This window comes from Prionailurus viverrinus, chromosome D4, assembly GCF_022837055.1.
Source record: "Prionailurus viverrinus isolate Anna chromosome D4, UM_Priviv_1.0, whole genome shotgun sequence".
NCBI lineage: Eukaryota > Metazoa > Chordata > Mammalia > Carnivora > Felidae > Prionailurus > Prionailurus viverrinus.
In genome coordinates this window covers 6,083,087-6,101,205 of record NC_062573.1, presented here as the reverse complement: position 1 = coordinate 6,101,205, position 18,119 = coordinate 6,083,087, and the positions used below count along the sequence as shown (strand labels likewise).

Below are 18,119 nucleotides of genomic sequence, written 5' to 3'. Positions count from 1 at the left end.
TGATCAAAAATGATTTAAGCAATATAATGGGTCAAGAATTTAGAATAGTAGTCATAAAATTAATCACTGGGCTTGAAAAAAGCATAGAGGATAGCAGAGAATCTATTCCTACAGAGATCAAGGGACTAAGAAGTAGTCATGAGGAGCTAAATGCTATAAATGAGGTGCAAAATAAAAGGGAGGCAGCCATAGCATGGATTGAAGGCAGAGGAGAGAATAGGTGAATAAGAAGATAAAATTATGGAAAAAGAGGAAGCTGAGAAAAAGAGATAAAATATCCAGGAGTATGAGGGGAGAATTAGAGAACCAAGTGATGCAATCAAATGGAACAATATCCATATCATAGGAATTCCAGAAGAGGAAGAGAGAGAGAAAGGGGCAGAAGGAGTACTTGAACAAATCATAGCTGAGAACTTCCCTGATCTGGGGAGGGAAAAAAGCATTGAAACCCAAGAGGCACAGAGAACTCTCTTCAGATGTAACTTGAATTGATCTTCTACATGACATATCATCATGAAACTGGCAAAATACAAGGATAAAGAGAAAATTCTGAAAGTAGCTAGGGATCAACACACTCTAACATATAAAGAGAGACCAATAGGACTAGTGATGGATCTATCTACTGAAACTTGGCAGGCCAGAAAGGAATGGCAGGAAATCTTCAATGTGATAAACAGAAAAAATATGCATCCAAGAATCCTTTATCCAGCAGGTCTGTCATTCAGAATAGAAGGAGAGATAAATGTTTTCCCATACAAACAAAAACTAGAGGAATTCATCACCACTAAACCAGCCCTACAAGAGATCCTAAGGGGGATTCTGTGAGTGAAATGTTGCAAGGACCACAAAGTACCAGAGACATCACTACAATGATGAAACCTACAGACGTCACAATGACTCTAAACCCATATCTTTCTATAGTAACACTGAATGTAAATGGACTAAATGCTTCAACCAAAAGACATAGGGTATCAGAATGGATAAAAAAACAAGACCCATCTATTTGCTGTCTACAAGAGGCTCATTTTAGACCTGAGGACACCTTCAGATTGAAAGTGAGGGGATGGAGAACTATCTATCATGCTACTGGAAGTCAAAAGAAAGCTGGAGTAGCCATACTTATATCAGACAAACTAGACTTTCAATTAAAGGTTGTAACAAGAGATGAAGAAGGGCATTATTTAATAATTGCAGGGTCTATCCATCAGGAAGAGCTAACAATTATAAATGTCTATGCGCCAAATACGGGAGCCCCAAATACATAAAACAATTAATCACAAACATAAGCAACCTTAATGATAAGAATGTGGTAATTGCAGGGGACTTTAATACCCCACTTAAAGCAATGGATGGATGATCTAGACACAGGATCAATAAAGAAACAAGGGCCCTGAATGAGACATTGGATCAGATAGACTTGACAGATATACTTAGAACTCTGCATCCAAAAGCAAAAGAATATGCTTTCTTCTCGAGTGCACATGGAACATTCTCCAAGATAGATCACATACTGGGTCACAAAACAGCCCTTCATAAGTATATAAGAATTGAGATCATACCATGCACACTTTCAGACCACAATGCTATGAAACTTGAAATCAACCACAGGAAAAAGTCTGGAAAACCTCCAAAAGCATGGAGGTTAAAGAACACCCTATTAAAGAATGAATGGGTCAACCAGACAATTAGAGAAGAAATTTAAAAATATAAGGAAACAAATGAAGATGAAAATACAACAATCCAAATGCTTTGGGAGGCAGCGAAGGCAGTCCTGAGAGGAAAATACATTGCAATCCAGGCCTATCTCAAGAAACAGGAAAAATCCCAAATACAAAATCTGACAGCACACCTAAAGGAAATAGAAGCAGAACAGCAAAGACATCCCAAACACAGCAGAAGAAGAGAAATAATAAAGATCAGAGCAGAAATAAACAATATAGAATCTAAAAAAACTGGAGAGCAGATCAATGAAACCAAGAGTTGGTTTTTTGAAAAATAAACAAAATTGATAAGCCTCTGGCCAGGCTTCTCAAAAAGAAAAGGGAGATGACCCATATAGATAGAATCATGAATGAAAGCGGAATTATTACAACCAATACCTAAGAAATACAAGCAATTATCAGGGAATACTATGAAAAATTATATACCAACAAACTGGACAACCTGGAAGAAATGGACAAATTTCTAAGCACCCACCCACTACCAAAACTCAAACAGGAAGAAATAGAAAACTTGAATAGACCAATAACCAGCGAGGAAATTGAATCTGTTATCAAAAATCTCCCAACAAATAAGAGTCCAGGACCAGATGGCTTCACTGGGGAATTCTACCAGACATTTAAAGCAGAGATAATACCTATCCTTCTCAAGCTATTCCAAGAAATAGAAAGGGAAGGAAAACTTCCAGACTCATTCTATGAAGCCAGCATTACTTTGATTTCCAAATCAGACAGAGACCCATCAAAAAACAGAACTACAGGCCAATATCCCTGATGAATATGGATGCAAAAATTCTCAACAAGATACTAGCAAATCGAAATCAACAGCATATCAAAAGAATTATTCACCATAATCAAGTGGGATTCATTCCTGGGCTGCAGGGCTGGTTCAACTTTCACAAATCAATCAACGTGATACATCACAGTAATAAAAGAAAAGAACCATATGATCCTGTCAATCGATGCAGAAAAAGCATTTGACAAAATTCAGCATCTTTCTTAATAAAAACCCTTGAGAAAGTCGGGATAGAAGGAACATACTTAAACATCATAAAAGCCATTTATGAAAAGCCCACAGCTAATATCATCCTCAATGGGGAAAAACTGAGAGCTTTCCCCCTGATAATCAGGAACACGACAGGGATGTCCACTCTCACCGCTGTTGTTTAACATGGTGTTGGAAGCTCTAGCATCAGCAATCAGACAACAAAAGGAAACCAAAGGCATCAAAATTGGCAAAGATGAAGTCAAGCTTTCACTTTTTGCAGATGACTTGACATTATACAGGGAAAATCTGATGGACTCCACCAAAAGTCTTCTAGAACTGATCCATGAATTCAGCAAAGTCTCAGGATACAAAATCAATGCACAGAAATCAGTTACATTCTCATACACTAATAATGAAGCAACAGAAAGACAAATAAAGAAAATGATCCCATTCGCAACTGCACTAAGAATCATAAAATACCTAGGAATAAACCTAACCAAAGATGTAAAAGATCTATATGCTGGAAACTATAGAAAGCTTATGAAGGAAATTGAAGAGGATATAAAGAAATGGAAAAACATTCCATGCTCATGTATTGTAAGAATAAATATTGTTAAAATGTCAATACTATCAAAGCTATCTACACATTCAATGCAATCCCAATCAAAATTGTACCGGCATTCTTCTTGAAGCTAGAACAAGCAAACCTAAATTTGTATGAAACCACAAAAGACCGTGAATAGGCAAAGTAATTTTGAAGAAGAACAAAGCAGGAGGCATCACAATCCCAGACTTTAGCCTATACTACAAAGCTGTAATAATCAAGACAGCATGGTATTGGCACAAAAACAGACACAGAGACCAATGGAATAGAATAGAGACTCCAGAATTGGACCCACAAACGTATGGCCAACTCATCTTTGATAAAGCAGGAAAGAACATCCAATGGAAAAAAGACAGTCTCTTTAACAAATGGTGCTGGGAGAACTGGACAGCAACATGCAGAAGGATGAAGATAGACCACTGTCTTACACTATTCACAAAAATAAAGTCAAAATGGATAAAGGACTTGAATGTGAGACAGGAAACCATCAAAACCCTAGAGGAGAAAGCAGGAAAAAACCTCTCTGACCTCAGCTGCAGCAATTTCTTGACACATCTCCAAAGGCAAGGGAATTAAAAGCAAAAATGAACTACTGGGACCTCATCAAGATAAAAGGCTTCTCAACTGCAAAGGAAACAATTAACAAACCAAAAGGCAACCGACGGAATGGGAAAAGATATTTGCAAATGACATATCGAATAAAGGCTAGTATCCAAAATCTATAAAGAGCTCACCAAACTCCACACCCAAAAAACAAATAACCCAGTGAAGAAATGGGCAGAAAGCATGAATAGACACTTCTCTAAAGAAGACATCTGGATGGCCAACAGGCACATGAAAAGATGCTCAACGTCGCCCTCATCAGGGAAATACAAATCAAAACCACACTCAGATATCACCTCACGCCAGTCAGAGTGGCCAAAATGAACAAATAGGAGACTATAGATGCTGGAGAGCATGTGGAGAAATGGGAACCTTCTTGCACTGTTGGTGGGAATGCAAACTGATGCAGCCACTCTGGAAAACAGTGTGGAGGTTCCTCAAAAAATTAAAAACAGATCTACCCTATCACCCAGCAATAGCACTGCTAGGAATTTATCCAAGGGATACAGGAGTGTTGATGCATAGGGGCACTTGTACCCCAATGTATATAGCAGCACTTTCAACAATAGCCAAATTATGGAAAGAACCTAAATGTCCATCAACTGATGAATGGATAAAGAAATTGTGGTTTATATACACAATGGAATACTACGTGGCAATGACAAAGAATGAAATATGGCCCTTTGTAGCAACGTGGATGGAACTGGAGAGTGTTATGCTAAGTGAAATTAGTCATACAGAGGAAGACAGATACCATATGTTTTCACTCTTATGTGGATCCTGAGAAACTTAACAGAAGACCATGGGGGAGGGGAAGGGAAAAAAAAGAGGTTAGAGAAGGAGGGAGCCAAAACATAAGAGACTCTTAAAAACTGAGAACTGAGGGTTGATGGGGGGCTGGAGGGAGGGGAGGGTGGGTGATGGGTATTGAGGAGGGCACTTGTTGGGATGAGCACTGGGTGTTGTATGGAAACCAATTTGATGATAAATTTCATATTTTAAAAAAAGTTATTTTCACTAGTAAAAACTTCAAAGTTAACAGTTTTTTTCTTTTAGTAGTTTTAAGGATGTTGATTCATTGTCTTGTGGTTTGAAATACTTTCAATGAGAAATTTGCTGTTTTTCTTGACCTTCTTCAAAATGTATTTTTTCCTCTGAGTCTGCTCTCAAGATTTTCTTTTTCTCACTGGTTTTCAAGTAATTTGATTATGATGTGCTTCATCATAGCTTTTCACATTTTTTAGAAAACCACTTTTTTGAGGTATGATTGTCATACAAAAAGCTGTACATATTTCATGTGTACAAATTGTTGAGGTAAGTATACAATCATGAAAGCATCACCACAATCTATGCCATAAACATATCTACCCTAAACAAAATATTATCAAAGTGAACTCAACAATGCATTAAATGGATGATACACCATGATTGAAGTGGGATTTATTCCAGGGAAACAAGAATGAGACAACACCTGCAAATCAATCAATGTGACACACCACATTAATAAAATAGGGGCTAAATATCATATGATCATCTCAATAGATGCGGAAAAAGCATTTGACAAAATTCAACATTAATTTGTGATAAAAATTCTCAATAAAGTGGGTATAGAGAAAATGTACCTCAACATAATAAAGGCAATATTTATAAGCCTACAGCTAACATCATACACAATTGTAAAAAGATGAAAGCTTTTCCTTTAGGACTAGGAACAAGACAAAGATGTCCACTCTCACCACTTTTATGGTATTGAAAGTCCCAGCCAGAGCAATCAGACAAAGGTAAAGGCATTCAGACTGAAAGGGAAAAAGTAAAACTGTCACTATTTGCAGATGGCATGATATTATATATAAAAACCCTAAAGACTCCACCAAATTATTGAACTATTATCTCCATTATTAGAACTAATAAATGAATTCAGTAAGGTTGCAAGATATAAAATCAATATACAAAAAAATATATTGTGTTTCTATACACTAAAACAAATGATCAAAAAGAACATTTTTTAAAATCCCCTTTACAATTGCATCAAAAAGAACAAAAGTTCTAGGAATAAATTTAAGCAAGAAGGTGAAAGGCTTGTACACTGAAAACTATGACACTGATGAAAGAAATTTAAGAAGACACAAATAAATGGAAAGATAGTTCATGCTCATGGATTGGAAGAATCAATATTGTTAAAATGTCCATACTAGCCAAGGCAATAAATAGATTCAATGCAGTCCCGATGGCATTTTTCACAGAACTAGAACAAAGAATCCTAAAATTTGTATGGAATCACAAAAGACCTTGAATAGCCAACACAATCTTGAGAAAGAAGAACAAACCTGGAAGCATGACACCTCCCAATTTCAAACTATGTTACAAAGCTATTGTTGGCATAAAAACAGACACATAGGTCAATGGAACAGAATAGAGAGCCTGGAAACTAACCCAGGCAAATATGGTCAGTTGGTTTATGGCAAAGGAGCCAAGAATAAACAATGGGAAAAGGACAGTCTTTTCAGTAAACAGTGTTGGGAAAACCAGATAACTACATGTAAAAGAGTGAAACTGGATCTCTATCTTATAGCATACACAAGAACTAACTCAAATAGATTCAAGACTTAAACATAAGATGTGAATCCATAAAACTCCTGGTGGTAAGCTCCTAGACATTGGTCTTGGTGGTGATCTTTTTTGGATCTGACACTAAAAGTGAAGAAACGAACACAAGAATACACAAGTAGGACTATATCAAACTAAAAAGCATGCGCACAGCAAAGGAGACCATCAACACATCAATAAGGCAACCTACTGAATGGGAGAACATATTTGCAAAGTATACGTCTGATAAGGTGTTAATATCCAAAAATATATTAAGAACTCATAAACTCAATAGCAAAAAAGCAAACAATCCAATTATAAAAAGGGCAGAAGATCTGAATAGATATTTTTTCTAAAGAAGATATTCAGTTGGTCGACAAGTTCATCATTAATCATCAGGAAAATGGAAATCAAAACCACACAAACACAGAGAGGGATGTATTTTATCAGATTATTTGATATGATGATTAATTAGGAAAAAAACCCATAGTTTTTCAGAGTCACTTTGAATCATATCTTTAATAGACTATAGTTCTAGTTACTAATTCAATTGGAATATATTTTTTCTTTCTAAAATCAAAAAATAAAGTATTGAATTAAAGAATAACTCACCTTTTGGTATGGCTATTATCAAAAACACAAAGAATGACAAATATTGGATACAATGTGGACAAAAGGGGAACTCTTGTACAATGTTGGTGGGAATGTAAATTAGTGCAGCCACTATGCAAAACAGCAGAAAGGTTTCTCAAAAAGCTAAAAATAGAAATACCATACGATCCACCAATTCCACGTCTGGGTATTTATCCAAAGGAAACAACAGCATGAACTTGAAAAGATATCTGCACTCCTATGTTTATTGCAGCATTATTTACAGTTGCCAAGATGTAGAAGCAACCTAAGTGTCCACCAACGGATGAATGTACACACACACACACACACACACACACACACACACACACACAATGGAAAATATATACATACAATGGAATATTATTCAGTCATAAAAGAAGGAAATTTTGCCATTTGTGACAACATGGATGGAATCTGAGGGTATTATGCTAAGTGAAATAAGTCAGACAAAGAAAGACAAATATTGTATGATCATATGTATACGTGTAACTCCCCCGCTCCCCAAATCCCCAAACCCTGAACTCATAGATAAAGAACAGACTGGTGTCTTGCCAGAGGTGGTGGGTGGGATGTTGGCAAAATGGGTGAAGGAATCAAAAGGTACAAACTTCCAGTTATAAAATAAGTCCTGGGAATGTAACATACAGCATGGTGACATAGTTAATAACAATACTGTATTGCATATTTGAAAATTACTAAGAGAGTTGATCTTAAATGTTCTCATAACTAGAAAAAATTATAATTATGTGTGGTGATGAATGTTAACTAGACCTAGTATGGTGATCTTTTTCAGTATATACAAATAACAATCATATTATACATCTGAAACTAACACAATGTTATGTCACTTATATCTCAGTAAAACTTTTAAAGATAAAAAGGAAATATACAAATATAAGGAACAAAACAGGAAGCATTATTATAGATGCTCAAATATTGAAAGGATGGTAAGAGTTTCTTATGAACCACTTTGCACTAGGGCATTTGAAGATTTAGATCAAATAGAAAAATCCTTGAGGATACCATTTATTAAAACTGACAGAAAACATTGAAAATGGGAACACTGATATCTTAAGGGAATTAAGTTTATTATTAAAATGCTTTTCACAAAGAATCTCTAAGCCCAGATGGCTGCACTGGGAAAATTTCCAAATATTTAAAGAGAAAATAACAATAGTGATAGTTTTTAATCGAAATAGAGCATACATCCCAACTTGTTTTATGAGTATAACATCACTTTGATACCAAACCTGGCAAAGGAAAAAAAGGAAAATTACAGACAAACCTCTCTCTTGAACATGGATGCAAATGTCATGAAAAAATATTAGAAAAAGAAATCTAGTGATACATAAAAAGAGTACTATAACATGATCGAGTGGGATGCATTCTAAATATGTAAGAATGATTAAACATTAGGGAAAATAATCAATGTAATTCACCACAAAAACACAAACTATTACAGTTATGTAATTATCTCAACAAATGCAAAAATGTGTTTAATATATTCAGCACCTGTTTGTAATAAAAACCTTATAAAATAGAACCAAACTTGACAAAGAATATCTATTTTAAAAAACTAAAGAAAACACCGTATTTCATGATAACATGAAATAGCTTAAAAAGCTTTCTTCCAAGATTTTTATGGGACAATAATTAATATTTTTCCTTCTATTTATTCCCAACCAAGTCCTTTGTATTAGCATAAGAAAACTGCTGGTGTCAGCATGTAATTCATATTTTAATATTACGATCCTTTACAACATGGTTTTGGTCTGATTCTCAGCCATGGCCACCTGTGAATACATGAGATAAAGAGAAAAGTTTCTATTTATGGTGCCCTAGAGGCACCCTGATGCTTGTCCTTAAAGCTTTAGGTTTTTTGCTTGTTTTGTGTGTACTAATTCGACAGTCAGCATCAGCTATCCCACCCCATAAACATTGTGACTATTGTTGTTGTCTTAGTGCCTCTGTACCATGGTCACTTGATCCTCTAATGCTTTCCCCTCCATCTCTATTCCATATCCAGCTACAACCAGTGATAATTTGAACATTCAGAATGCTATTATATCCCAAAGATTAGCAGTCTTCTATTGCCTCTCTTGTCACGAAAGTGATACATTGTTCTTCAAATATATGAGCAACTCCATCCCAGGTCCCAGGATTCTATTTAAAGAGTCTGCATCAAGGGCAAAGCCTGGTATCAATTACTTTATTAGGTAGAGTCCTGTCAGCAAATGATTAGACACTCAGATGATGAGAAGCAGTTACCATCCATAGTTCTGAACAAAATGGTGAACAAGCAAAAGCACTGTTACACATGCCAGGAGTGTTCTAACTGAATAAGAGTCCCCTGGAATGAGCTAGCCATTTGTAGAAGAATGTAGGCGAATCGAGCTCTAGCCTGGCAGGGAGGAGGGAATCTTGATTTCAGGTTTCACATGGCTTAACCTAACAGGAAGCCAGAATCCAGAAGTCAAAGAAAAAAAAAACCGTAAGGTTGAAATAACACCAAGGAATAAGTGAAAAAACTCTAAAATTTATTGTGTTTGAAAAGTGTAGAAAATGGCCTTTAGAAACATATCAAAAAATTCAGAGAAAAGAAAAAAGAGGTCAGTCATCTTGGTAGCAGTATTATCTAGTTTAACATGAAATGGGAAATCATCCAAAACAACTGAAATAAAGTGAAATGCTCAGAAGGAATTGTTCTAATCCACTGCTTAATTAGTATATGCTATGGAAAATTGATATGTTGAAACCTAGTCCCCAATGTGATGGTATTTGGGGGTGGAGACTTTGGGAGGTGATTAAGTCATAAGGTTGGGGCCCTCATGAATGGGGTTATACAAGTGATCCCAGACAGCACCCTTGCCCCTTCACCATGTGAAGACACAATGAGAAGACAGATGGTTGTCTCTGAAATAGGGAGAAAGCCCAAACTAGATACCCAATATGCCAACCTCCAGAACTATGAGAAATAAATTTCTGTTGCTCATAAGCCACCCAGTATGTGATATTTTGTTATAGTATCCTGGAAGGACCAAGACAGACACCCTGTGAATTTCCCTCCAGATGCCCCTCAAGTATTCATTGACCTGCTAAAGGGTATCTTGGTTGCTTGTAAGTTTTGGCAATTATGACTAAAGCTTCTATAAACATCTGTTCAGGGTTTTGTGTGGATATAAGTTTTCAACTCATTTGAATAAAAAGTAAGGAGTGTGATTGCAAGATCACATGATGGTAACAGTATGTTTAGTTTTATAAGAAACAGCGAAACTGTCTTCCAAAGTGGCCGTATCAGTTTGCACTCTCAGGAGCCATGAATGAGACTTCCTGTTGCTCCACAACCTTGTCAACATTTGGTGTTGTCAGTGTTGGATATTGGCTTAGTGTTTTTCCCCTCTTGTCTATAGGAAGGGAGCTGATATGCCAACTTCAATGGTTACTGTATCCCTTCTATGTGTCCAGACATACATGCTAGACAACTGAGCAAAGAGAATAGTCAACTGAACGTTACTTTCTTTGGTATACCTACACATTTTTTGGGGTAGAGTAAATGAGCCCCATCATATCTGGGGGGAGATATATGTGTTTCAAGACTGATGATTTAGGAAGCTTCTGGACTGAGAGAGCCTTTAGCATGACCTTAGAAAATCATGCACTTTTGAGAGAGAGAGAGAGAGAGAGAGAGAGAGAGAGAGAGAGAGTATCTGAGGCAGCCATCTCAGCAATTACAGTGCTGGAAGCTATAACCATGAGTTGACATTGAGAATAATAGGGCAAAATGTAGATTTTGTATTATGAGTCAGTTTTCTGTAGATTTAATAAATTCTTTGCTGGAGTCTGAGGTTTCCTCTTCAGATAATAGAAATTTAATAGAAATATTCCCATTCTAATCAACTATTTTTTTAATCAGGGGCACCTGGGTGGCTCAGTCCATTAAGCATCCGACTTTGGCTCATGATCTCACAGTTGGTGAGTTCGAGCCTGGCATCAGGCTCTGTACTCATGGCTTAGAGCATGGAGCCTTCTTTGGATTTTGTGTCTCCCTCTCTCTTCACTCCTCCCTTGCTCATGCTCTGTCTCTCAAAAATAAATAAATGTTAACAAAAAGAAAACAATTTAAAAATTTTAAATCATATCTCACCTTCCCCGGACACCTACTTTGACCACCCTATTTAAATCTGGATTGGAGTACTTGGCTGGCTCAGCCAAAAGAGCATGACTCTTGATCTCAGGGTTGTGAGTTCAAGCCCCACAATGGGTGTAGAGATTATTAAACATAAATGAATGAATAAACTTAAATAAAAATACATAAATCTGGACTACTTCATGTCTCTTCCTTGCTTTGTTTTACTCCATGACACTTTCCACCAGTTACCATGTCATGGATTTTGCTGTTGTGTTTTTTGTGTGTTTGTTTTGTTGTGCATTGATTTTTTTGTTTTGGTTTTTGTTTGCTTCCTCTCCTTAAATTTAGGCTCTGCCAGATGACGTATTTCTATTTTATTTATTGCTGTGCTCCATAGCCTAGATTGTCACCTTTATGAAATCTTTAATAAATATTTATCAAAAAAAGAACAAATGAATTAATGCATTGATTTAATAATTTCCTCACGCTCAAGTGCTCTGAGATTAAAAAATTATTGGTGATAAACCCTAATACATATGGACATTTACATGTACCAAGAGTTATGAGAAGAACTCTAAATAGATTGTTTCATGCAATCCTCACAACAAGCTCATGAGGAAGATACTATTCTAACCCCAATATCCCCACTTCAACACTGAAAGCCTGAATGTTATAGAACTGAATTAAACTGTTCAGGAGCTCACAGTAAGTGGCCGTGTCCAGACTCAGTTCTAGGAGTCTCTTTGTCAAAACCCCATGGAGGTCCATCGTTCATTCTTCTACCTTCTGAGCGAGGTGCAGCCCCTGCCCCACAGAGCTTCTCCAGGTAATTAGGGGGTCTGTGAGCTTCAGAGGAGGCTTGCATAGAAGTCTTGCTCTGTGATATAGGGACAGACCATCACTGTGGATACTTACAATGCCCAGAATGATTTTGGTTCCTCCCGCCAAAGAGAACCACTGAACCAAACAGAAGGGAGCCTAGAGTGTCACCTACATCAGAGACATTGTCCCTAATACTCCAGGGGTTCAGCCCCCCTGGCCCCTGCACAGGTTTCTCCCCAAGAGGCTAAAGGAATTTTTTCAATTAACTTATGATGACTGTTTCTTTATTGAAGATCCTGGGTGTCTTTCCCCCTGTGTTTTATGTCTGCTGTAAAATAAAAACCTCTGCCCACTGTTCTGTTGCTAGTAAATAGACATGCAAGTCTGTGAAGGTCCTCAGACTAGAGAGGGTGCATCTTGTCCTTTGATCCCTGGGTCTCTCGGACTGAAAGTGAGGACTAAGGTAACAGCCCAGAACAGAAAGTATTTGAGCTTACTGAGGGGACTGAAGGGGCCAGGATTCTGCCCCTGTAAATAGGTATGTATGTGAATATGAGACTAAGTGCATGTGTTCTGTGTATTTCTATACTTGTGTGTCACTGGCACACACAGAAAATTTCCACCTGGAATGTACATTAATCAGGCAAGGCTAGAAATCTCCTTTGAGCAATGTGTGTACTTTAAAGATTACATCTATGTTATCTGTGTATTTTTTGTGTGATTCTGTGTGTTGTGATTTGAATATCTGTGACTGTCTGGGAGTACCTATGTGTTTGCATCTCAATTATATGTTGTTTGTTAGTTCTTTGTATGATTCTGTGCATTGTGTTTTTCATATATGACTGTGTGTTTATTTATGAACTTTGTGTGAAATATATTTGTACCTTGATTATTTACATCGAAGGCATGAATCTAGACATGTAGGAGAGAATAGCAAATCATCCAACAATATGTGTGTTGGAGTGTGTATGCGTGTGAAGGAAAGAGAGAGAGAGATTGACTATAGGTATAGAGGTGTCTTTATTGAGTTTTACAAACTCGCACCCCTACTAAACTCACCCAGAAGGGATGAAAAAAAGTGGGGGCTTACAACTCTAACAAAGCAGTGTGTGTGTGTGTGTGTGTGTGTGTGTGTGTGTGTGTGTGTGCATGTGCATGCCTTTGAAAGGAACAGTCTAACTTTCTGATGTTCCCTTTGATTCAGACCAGAACCCAGCAAAGCACTTTTAAATTGGATCTTCCTTAAGCCCCACTGGGTTCATCAGACTATGTGAGTTGAGTGTTCCGATAATGGCCCCATAGCCCTAGATATTTCTCATTCCAGACTTTAGCATTGTCCATATTTAAATTTTGGGAGCAGGGTAGTCTGGGTAAGTGTTCAGGTTCTGGTGTCCTCAGAATCTGGTGGTTGCCACACAACAATTTTGCAACATGACATTTGATCTGAGGCCAGCAGCCTTAAACATAAATGAGGATAATAATAGCATTTGCAGGATATCATTTACAACAGTTTTATCCATTTCAGGCACACAGTGAGCACCCAGTAAACAGTAGCCTGCTGTGTAATTATTCCCCCAATGGAGGCTGACTGAACTGACTACATTCAGTAACTCTAAGGCAGGAGAATATGTTGTGACAGTTGTAACAGCAAGCCTGTGCAAGGATCCTCTCTCAAACCTTAGGTTACAGCTTCACTGCTGAGTATAGGTCACAGTGATATTTATACACAGGTGAAGGTTCCCTTCCTACTGGCTTGCCCCTGATGTCTTGGCACCATTCCTGCATCAGGATTTCTGGCTCCCTCTGCAGTCCACCCCAGAGAAGCCAGAGGTCTTGACTCTAGTCACCCAGCAACTGCCAATAAGCAGCAAGTCCTCAGTAGGGGAGTAAAGTCACCTCCTTCCTCCCAATGTCCTAGTGTCCCTGAGAATCCCCCTGGCCTGGAATAAGAATCTACTACTAGATATGGAGCCCTGTGTGTTAATTCCAGTTTCCTTCTCCAGGAGTGTGGGTATTTGAACTCTATTGGCCGCTGTCCCTCACAGCAATGGGAAGTGTCTGCCTCTAGTGACAAGAGCATCCAAAGACTTGCTTCTGAGATCAAGTGCCACCACCACATAGACTACAGAGTGTATGTGTAGAAGTGACTTCACTTCTCATGTTAGGAGAATGGAAGGAAAAAGTCACTGTGCTCTCTCCTTTTCAGACACGATAGATATTGATTGCGTACTATTGACAGTATGTGAAAGGCATTTGTAAGATGTAGACTGTAGGAACATAGATGGCTGCAGGAATGAGTGATGGCAGACATATGAGCTGGTGGTTGAGGTGCTACAGAACACAGAATTCCTCTTTCAAACACTGAAATGTGTCTCAAAGTGTCTCACTGAAATTTGAGCTCAAATTGAGCTCTTCTGCTCAATTACAGAAGGGGAGGAAGAGTATGTTCAATAGCAGCAGAAAATTAAAGAAATGAATAAAGAATGGTGACTCCAGCAGTTCCTGGCTGTGTGACCACGGGCTGGTTTCTTAACATTTCTTAGCTTTAGCACACATGCACATGCACACACAGACACTAGATGTAGCAATCACACATATATATGCAATATGCATGTGCAAAAATCCCTTTGTTTTGTCTGGCACATATTAGAATACTTGTTCAATAAGTCGCAATTACATTAAGATCACTAATGGAAAATAGTCATGTCAATCAGGTCAATATTAATTCTAACAGGCATCACCAATCATAGCATCTACTAGCTCTCAGGCCCCAGGACAAATATTCAGATGCTTTACTACATGTGAATACTTAGATCTGAGCCCGTTCGATTTGCTGAAGATAGAAGCAGAGAAATGGACAAATATAGAGATGGGTGAAGTATAATTTATTTTTCTCAAATTAAATAAAATATGGCAAGCTAAATTCCATTGGGAAATTAACCCCAGGCTTTAGGAGGTGTGTCTGTGCAGTTTCCTTGGGAAGGTGAGAGCTCACACAGGTTAACACAACTTTTAGAGCAGCTACCTGTTTCTTGCTAGTGCCCACCTCACATTTCTGGTATATTGGGTTTCTAAAGATCAACCCAGGATTTATTTGGACACCTACACTGGAATGAAGATGTCAGATGACATATCTGTGTGTTTACTATATGAAGAACTCTGTTCTAATATTCTCTCACTGAGTCACTTAATTCTTCTGCAAACCTTATGTGTAGGCATGCTATACTTACCCTGCAGAAGTGCGAACTGAGGCTAAGAGAGAGTAAGCTGTGGAGACTAGCTAGAAAGGCATGGGGCCAGAACTTACCAGATGTCTAGTCACAGATACACTGCTCTGAAACTGTGCTTGAACAGGCTACTCTTTTTTTTTTTAAAAAAAATTAATGTTTGTTTATTTTTGAGAGGGAGAGAGAGAGAGAGAGAGAGAGAGAGAGAGAGAGAGAGAGAGAGACAGTGTGAGCAGTGGAGGGGGAGCAAGAGAGAGAGGGAGACACAGAATCTGAAGCAGGCTCCAGGCTCTGAGCTGTCACCACAGAGCCTGACTCGGGGCTCGAACTCATGAGCTGTGAGATCATGACCTGAGCCGAAGTTGGACACTCAACCAACTAAGCCACCCAGGTGCCCCTGGAACAGGCTACTCTTTAGAATGTGAGTTCTCTTTCTTTTTTCTCCAGGAAAGAATATGGTGTCCAACACATTGTTAGATGAAGAAAGAAATTTCCCCTGGTTTACATTGTTGGGAATTTTCTTGGTCATTGGAGCTCTGATGGGAAGGGTGGGGATTCAGGCCATAGCATGTGGGAAATACCCTGAGGAATTCCTCAGTAGAAAGTAAATAACCCTGCTATGATTGCCACTATTGCTATTTATCATCTGGAACATTCCCTATATTCCTTCAATCTAAGCAGACAGAAAGCTGCATAAGGAGGGAGAACCAGAGCAGCATGTCCGAGTTCCTTCTCCTGCGGCTCCCCATCCAGCCAGAACAGTAGGCCATGTTCTTCACCCTGTTCCTGGGCATGTACCTGATCATGGTGCTGGGGAACCTGCTCATCATCCTGCTCATCAGGGTGGACTCTTGCCTCCACACCCCCATGTACTTCTTCCTCAGCCACTTGGCCTTCACTGATGTCTCCTTCTCATCTGTCACCATCCCCAAGATGCTGATAAACATGCATACTTGGGATCAGTCCATCCCCTATGCAAGCTGTGTAACACAGATATATTTTTTCCATATTTTTTGGCTGTATCGATAACCTTCTTCTTGCAGTGATGGCATATGACAGGTACATGGCCATTTGCCACCCTTTACGCTACACCACCATCATGAGGGAGAAGCTGTGTATATTTATTCTGGCTGGATCCTGGTTCCCTCTCCTGTACAAGTGCCCTGTCCCACACCATCCTCCTGGCTCAACTGTCCTTTTGTGCTGACAACACCATTTCCCACTTCTTCTGTGGCCTTGCTGCCCTGCTTAAACTCTCCTGCTCAGACACTTCCCTCAATGAAGTTTTTATCTTCACTGTTGGGGAATTGGTCATTACCCCATCATTTATTGGTGCTCTAGTCTCTTATGGTCGCATTGGGGCCACCATCCTGAGATTTCCCTCGATCAAGGGGATATATAAAGCTTTGGCCACCTGTGGCTCCCACCTCTCTGTGGTATTTCTGTTCTGTGGGACAATCATGGTACTGCACTTTTTCCCATCATCAAGCAACTCCAATGACAAAGACATAATTGCTTCAGTGATGTACATAGTGGTCACCCCCATGCTGAACCCCTTCATCTACAGCCTGAGGAACAGAGATATAAAAGGAGCCATGGGGCAACCTCTCAGAAAGGAAATCTTATTCTCCAAAGTGACAGTCTCCTATTCTTGTTCTTATGTCATCCACTGACCCACTGACCCAGAGATCTCCTCAAAAACTGTGTACTCAGGTGACCAATGTTACTTTTTGCTCCATACACCCTCCTTTCAATAGTCCTTCCTATTTGTGATCCGTATACTCCCAGGGGCTATAAGTATGAAATAAAATTTCATAAAGCTCTCCTCTCACTCTTTAAATTCTTCACTTCCAAGCTGAATGTTGGAACTGTCAAATGTGTTTTTAAAAATGATTTTAAGTAATCTCTACACCCAAGTAGGACTTGAACTCACAACCCTGAGATCAAGAGTCACACACTCCACTGACTGGGCTAGCCCAGTGCCCCTTAGACAATACTTGTTAAATACAGAGTGAAATGTGTATTTGACATCTTATTTGAGTTACTTAAAAAAAATTTTTTTAACATTTATTTATTTTTGAGAGACAGAGAGAGGCAGAGCATGAGCAGGGGAGAGAGACACACACACAGAATCCGAAGCAAGCAATCTGTTTGTTAGCACAGAGCCCGACCTGGGGCTTGAACCCACGAACCGCAAGAACATGACCTGAGCCGAAGTCCGACGCTCAACCGAGCCACCCAGGCACCCCTTATTTGAGTCACTTTTAATGTTTATAAAATTGAGTTGCTTTAGCAATTAAGGTGTCATTAAAAATCATTGCATAAAAATTAATGATAGTCTATATTTTAGTTTCTCTACAGAAACTAGTTCCCCAGAGCCATAGAAACATAGTGTAGTTCCTAGTTTTCAGAGCAAGGAAGTTTAAAATGCTTGTCTTCCTAATGAGGTAGCTGATTAATAAAGCATTGTATCACAACTTCCTAAACACTCAATAAAATGCAAAGCTTTTAGCTTCTCTCATTAATTCTATTGTGCTCATGGTGGAAAGAACCCAACAGAGATGTGTAAGGCAATCAATGCTCTTAACACAGTTCATGATCCTAAGTCTTTTTCCCTCTACAGGACTCTCCTTGGTGCAATTGTCTCTATTTTTCTTCCTTCTTGTTTGGAAAAATGAGGATTGTTTCTGTCCAAACTGAGACAATTCATTTCTAGTTGAAGCAAAGATAAATTTATGCTTGGGATATAACTTATTAAGTAAACTTGTATTCTAGGGTCACCTGGGTGGCTCAGTTGGTTAAGCGTCTG

The 18,119-nt window shown here is 38.5% G+C and overlaps 1 pseudogene; it reads left to right on the top strand.

Annotated features, from left to right (window-relative positions):
* Positions 1-12,459: 12,459 nt before the first annotated feature.
* Positions 12,460-16,983, top strand: LOC125150479 (olfactory receptor 1J4-like; annotated as a pseudogene).
* Positions 16,984-18,119: the final 1,136 nt, after the last annotated feature.